Below are 6,414 nucleotides of genomic sequence, written 5' to 3'. Positions count from 1 at the left end.
GGGATGGTGGAAAGAGAGAGGATGGTGGGATAGACAGAGAGATGGTGGGAAAGAGAGAGATGGTGGGATAGACAGAGAGGATGGTGGAAAAGAGAGAGGATGGTGGATAGACAGAGAGAGACAGGGGATGGTGGAAAGAGAGAGAGATGGTGGGATAGACAGAGAGGAGAGAGAGACAGGGATGGTGGGATAGACAGAGGATGGTGGGATAGACAGAGAGAGAGAGAGACAGGGGATGGTGGGAAGAGAGAGGATGTAGGGATAGACAGAGAGAGAGACAGGGATGGTGGGAAAGAGAGAGGATGGTGGGATAGACAGAGAGAGACAGGGATGGTGGGAAAGAGAGAGGATGGTGGGATAGACAGAGAGAGACAGGGATGGTGGGGAGAGAGAGAGAGCAAGGAGGGAGGGATCAGCTTCAGAGTGCACTCAGCTATTTCTATCCATTTCCTCCATTATTTTGTCACTCATTTCTCCCTCCAACACATTACACCTCTCTCTCTACGCATCACCAGCCCCCCCCACATCTCTTCTCTTCATGTCACTTCCCTCTCTCTCTCTCTCTCATCCTTCATCCCTTCCCTCCCTCATTAACACATCCCTTTCTAGCTCTCCTCTTTCATATCGTTTCCTCTCTCCATCTCGGCTCTTATCAGTAGCTGGGTGAGATTGTTTCTTACTAACTTTTCACAACTAAAAACAAGAGAGAAATTGAGAGGCGAGAGGGGGGGGCGAGAGAGAGAGGCGAGAGGGAGAGAGAGGCTAGAGGGAGAGAGAGGCGAGAGTTAATAATATTTACCATATTTAATATTTACATACTACTTACTATTTTTATTTATATTTTTACACATTAATCTTTTCATATTTACACATACACCCATATTTTTTAATAATATTACACTCATACTTTTTAATATTACACTATGATTTACACACACACTCACATTTACACATTATTGTCACTACATTTTTACTATTATTACATACCACATAATACACACATAGCCATTATTTACAAGAGAGATAAGAGGAGGATATATGAGAGGAGGGAGGCGAGAGGAGGAGGCGAGGGAGAGGCGAGAGGGAGGGAGATATTTATGAGGAGGAGGCTGAGGAGGAGAGGCGAGAGGAGGAGAGGCGGAGAGGGAGGAGAGGCGAGAGGGAGGAGAGGCTAGAGGAGGAGAGGCCAGGAGGAGTGGAGAGAGGACAGAGAGAGAGAGGCGAGAGGGAGAGAGAGGCGAGAGGGAGAGAGAGAGGCGAGAGGGAGAGAGAGAGGCGAGAGGGAGAGAGAGAGGCGAGAGGGAGAGAGAGGCAGAGAGAGAGAGATGTGAGAGGGAGAGAGAGAGTTAGAGGAGAGAAATTGAGAGAGGGGGAAGCGAGAGGAGGGAGAGAGGCGAGGGGAGAGAGAGGCGAGAGGGAGAGAGAGCAGAGGGAGAGAGGCGTAGAGGGAGAGGGAGAGAGAGGCGAGAGGGAGAGAGAGAGAGGGAGAGAGAGGCGAGGAGAGAGAGAGAGAGGAGAGAGGCGAGAGGGAGAGAGAGATGCGAGAGGGAGAGAGAGAGGCGAGAGGGAGAGAGAGAGGCGAGAGGGAGAGAGAGATGCGAGAGGGAGAGAGAGAGGCGAGAGGGAGGAGAGAGGCGAGAGGGAGAGAGAGAGGCGAGAGGGAGAGAGAGAGGCGAGAGGGAGAGGAGAGGCGAGAGGGGGAGAGAGAGGCGAGAGGAGAGAGAGAGGCGAGAGGGAGAGAGAGGCGAGAGGGAGGAGAGGCGAGAGGAGAGGGGAGAGGTTAGAGGAGAGGCTGGGGAGAGAGCTAGAGGGAGGGAGAGGGAGGAGAGGGCGAGAGGGAGGGAGAGGCAGAGAGAGAGGCGAGGGAGAGAGAGGCGAGAGGGAGAGAGAGGCGAGAGGGAGAGAGAGGCGAGAGGGAGAGAGAGGCGAGAGGGAGAGAGAGGCGAGAGGACGTGAGACACACACACAGGAAGATCTTAAGATATCTGACCACAACAGAGAACAGACTTCAGCACCAGCCTTGTAGAATACAATGAGGCCTTCACCACAGACACACTACAATGCTACATCGTATAAATACAAACAGAGAATAAGCAAAGCACATGTAACTGACAGCACCCGTGTGTGTGTGTGTGTGTGTGTGTGTGTGTGTGTGTGTGTCAATAATAATCTCTCCCTCTCCCTCCCTCTCCCTCTCTCCCTCCGACTTTTGCCTTCTCTGCCATTCTTGCCTCATTCTCTCTCCCCACCTCTGCAGTAACAATGGTGATGTAATGATTCCATGTCTCATGTCCCCAATTGCACCTTATTCCCTCCATATAGTAGACTAGTGTTAACCAGACCCAATAGACTCTGGTCACTAGTGTTAAACAGGACCAATAGAGCTCTGGTCACTGAGTGCTAAACAGGACCCATAGACCTCTGGTCACTAGTGTTAAACAGGACCCATAGACCTCTGGTCACTAGTGTAAACAGGACCCAGACTCTGGTCACAGTGTTAAACAGGACCCATAGACCTCTGGTCACTAGTGTAAACAGGACCCATAGACCTCTGGTCACTAAAGTTAAACAGACCCAATAGAGCTCTGGTCACTAGTGTTAAACAGGACCCAATAGAGCTCTGGTCACTAGTGTTAAACAGACCCAATAGAGCTCTGGTCACTAGTGTTAAACAGAACCCAAATAGATTCCTGGTCACTAGTGTTAACTAGGACCCAATAGACCTCTCTGGTCACTAGTTAAACAGACCCAATAGACCTCTGGTCACCAGTGTTAAACAGGACCCAATGGAGCCTGGTCACTAGTGTTAAACAGGACCCTCTGGTCACTATGTTGGAATGGAGAGCCTCTGGTCACTAGTGTTAAACAGGACCCACAGAGCTCTGGTCACTAGTGTTAAACAGGACCCATGACCTCTGGTCAAACAGGACCTAATAGACCCTCTGGTCACTAGTGTTAAACAGGACCCAATAGACCTCTGTCACTAGTGTTAAACAGGACCCAGACCTCTGTCACTAGTACAAACAGGACCCGTCAGGTTTTCCCAATCACCAGTACAAACAGGACTCACAGAGCCTCAGTCACCAGGGCAACAGGACCCAATAGACCTCTGGTCAATAAAAGCAACAGACCCATAGACCTCTGGTCACTAGTGTTAAACAGGACCCATAGAGCTCTGGTCACTAGTGTTAAACAGGACCCATAGACTCTGGTCACTAGTGTTAAACAGGACCCTATAGAGCCTCTGGTCACTAGTGTTAAACAGGGACCTAATAGACCTCTGGTCACCAGTGTTAAACAGACCCATAGACCTCTGGTCACTAGTGTTAAACAGACCCATAGACCTCCTGGTCACTAGTGTTAAACCCCAGACCCAATGGAGCCTGGGTCACTAGTGCTAAACAGGACCCAATAGACCCTCTGGGTCACTAGTGCAAACAGGACCCAATAGAGCCTGGGTCACTAGTGCTAAACAGGACCTACAGAGCCTGGTCACTAGTGTTAACCAGGACCTAATAGAGCTCTGGTCACCAGTGCAAACAGGACCCAATAGACCCCCTGGTCACTAGTGCTGGGGGCAGGACCCAATAGAGCTCTGGGTCACTAGTGTTAAACAGGACCCAATAGAGCTCTGGTCACTAGTGTTAAACAGGACCCAATAGAGCTCTGGTCACTAGTGTTAAACAGGACCCAATAGAGCTCTGGTCACTAGTGTTAAACAGGACCCAATAGAGCTCTGGTCACTAGTGTTAAACAGACCCAATAGAGCCTGGGTCACTAGTGTTAAACAGGACCTAATAGAGCTCTGTCACTAGTGTTAAACAGGACCCACAGAGCCTGGGTCACTAGTGTTAAACAGAGACCAATAGAGCCTGGTCATCAGGTGTTAAACAGGACCCAATAGACCTCTGGTCACTAGTGTTAAACAGGACCCATAGACCTCTCTGGTCACTAGTGTTAAACAGGACCCAATAGAGCTCTGGTCACTAGTGTTAAACAGGACCCAATAGACCTCTGGTCACTAGTGTTAAACAGGACCCATAGACCTCTCTGGTCACTAGTGTTAAACAGGACCCATAGACCTCTCTGGTCACTAGTGTTAAACAGGACCCATAGAGCTCTGGTCACTAGTGTTAAACAGGACCCATAGACCTCTGGTCACTAGTGTTAAACAGGACCCATAGAGCTCTCTGGTCACTAGTGTTAAACAGGACCCAATAGACCTCTGGTCACTAGTGTTAACCAGGACCCATAGACCTCTGGTCACTAGTGTTAACCAGGACCCAATAGACCTCTCGTCACTAGTGTTAAACAGGACCCATAGACCTCTCTGGTCACTAGTGTTAAACAGGACCCAATAGACCTCTGGTCACTAGTGTTAAACAGGACCCATAGACCTCTGGTCACTAGTGTTAAACAGGACCCAATAGACCTCTGGTCACTAGTGTTAAACAGGACCCAATAGACCTCTCTGGTCACTAGTGTTAAACAGGACCCAATAGAGCTCTGGTCACTAGTGTTAAACAGGACCCAATAGACGCTCTGGTCACTAGTGTTAAACAGGACCCAATAGAGCTCTGGTCACTAGTGTTAAACAGGACCCAATAGAGCTCTGGTCACTAGTGTTAAACAGGACCCAATAGAGCCTCTGGTCACTAGTGTTAAACAGGACCCAATAGAGCCTCTGGTCACTAGTGTTAAACAGGACCCAATAGAGCTCTGGTCACTAGTGTTAAACAGGACCCAATAGAGCCTCTGGTCACTAGTGTTAAACAGGACCCAATAGAGCCTCTGGTCACTAGTGTTAAACAGGACCCAATAGAGCTCTGGTCACTAGTGTTAAACAGGACCCAATAGAGCTCTGGTCACTAGTGTTAAACAGGACCCAATAGAGCTCTGGTCACTAGTGTTAAACAGGACCCAATAGAGCTCTGGTCACTAGTGTTAAACAGGACCCAATAGAGCTCTGGTCACTAGTGTTAAACAGGACCCAATAGACCTCTGGTCACTAGTGTTAAACAGGACCCAATAGAGCTCTGGTCACTAGTGTTAAACAGGACCCAATAGAGCTCTGGTCACTAGTGTTAAACAGGACCCAATAGAGCTCTGGTCACTAGTGTTAAACAGGACCCAATAGACCTCTGGTCACTAGTGTTAAACAGGACCCAATAGAGCTCTGGTCACTAGTGTTAAACAGGACCCATAGACCTCTGGTCACTAGTGTTAAACAGGACCCAATAGAGCTCTGGTCACTAGTGTTAAACAGGACCCAATAGAGCTCTGGTCACTAGTGTTAAACAGGACCCAATAGAGCTCTGGTCACTAGTGTTAAACAGGACCCAATAGAGCTCTGGTCACTAGTGTTAAACAGGACCCAATAGAGCTCTGGTCACTAGTGTTAAACAGGACCCAATAGAGCTCTGGTCACTAGTGTTAAACAGGACCCAATAGACCTCTGGTCACTAGTGTTAAACAGGACCCATAGACCTCTCTGGTCACTAGTGTTAAACAGGACCCAATAGAGCTCTGGTCACTAGTGTTAAACAGGACCCAATAGACCTCTGGTCACTAGTGTTAAACAGGACCCAATAGAGCCTCTGGTCACTAGTGTTAAACAGGACCCAATAGACCTCTGGTCACTAGTGTTAAACAGGACCCAATAGAGCTCTGGTCACTAGTGTTAAACAGGACCCAATAGAGCTCTGGTCACTAGTGTTAAACAGGACCCAATAGAGCTCTGGTCACTAGTGTTAAACAGGACCCATAGACCTCTGGTCACTAGTGTTAAACAGGACCCAATAGAGCTCTGGTCACTAGTGTTAAACAGGACCCAATAGAGCTCTGGTCACTAGTGTTAAACAGGACCCAATAGACCTCTGGTCACTAGTGTTAAACAGGACCCATAGACCTCTCTGGTCACTAGTGTTAAACAGGACCCAATAGAGCTCTGGTCACTAGTGTTAAACAGGACCCAATAGAGCTCTGGTCACTAGTGTTAAACAGGACCCAATAGAGCTCTGGTCACTAGTGTTAAACAGGACCCAATAGAGCTCTGGTCACTAGTGTTAAACAGGACCCAATAGAGCTCTGGTCACTAGTGTTAAACAGGACCCAATAGAGCCTCTGGTCACTAGTGTTAAACAGGACCCAATAGAGCTCTGGTCACTAGTGTTAAACAGGACCCAATAGAGCTCTGGTCACTAGTGTTAAACAGGACCCAATAGAGCTCTGGTCACTAGTGTTAAACAGGACCCAATAGAGCTCTGGTCACTAGTGTTAAACAGGACCCAGGAGAGCTCCTGAGTCACCCAGTATGTTAAACAAGGACCTAATAGACCTCTGGTCACTAGTGTTAAACAGAACCCAATAGAGCTCTGGTCACTAGTTGTTAAACAGAGCTAATAGGACTCTGGT

The sequence above is a fragment of the Oncorhynchus nerka genome, linkage group LG18 (genome assembly GCF_034236695.1).
Source record: "Oncorhynchus nerka isolate Pitt River linkage group LG18, Oner_Uvic_2.0, whole genome shotgun sequence".
Lineage (NCBI taxonomy): Eukaryota > Metazoa > Chordata > Actinopteri > Salmoniformes > Salmonidae > Oncorhynchus > Oncorhynchus nerka.
The sequence above is the reverse complement of the archived record's forward strand: the minus strand, read 5'-3'. Positions refer to the sequence as shown.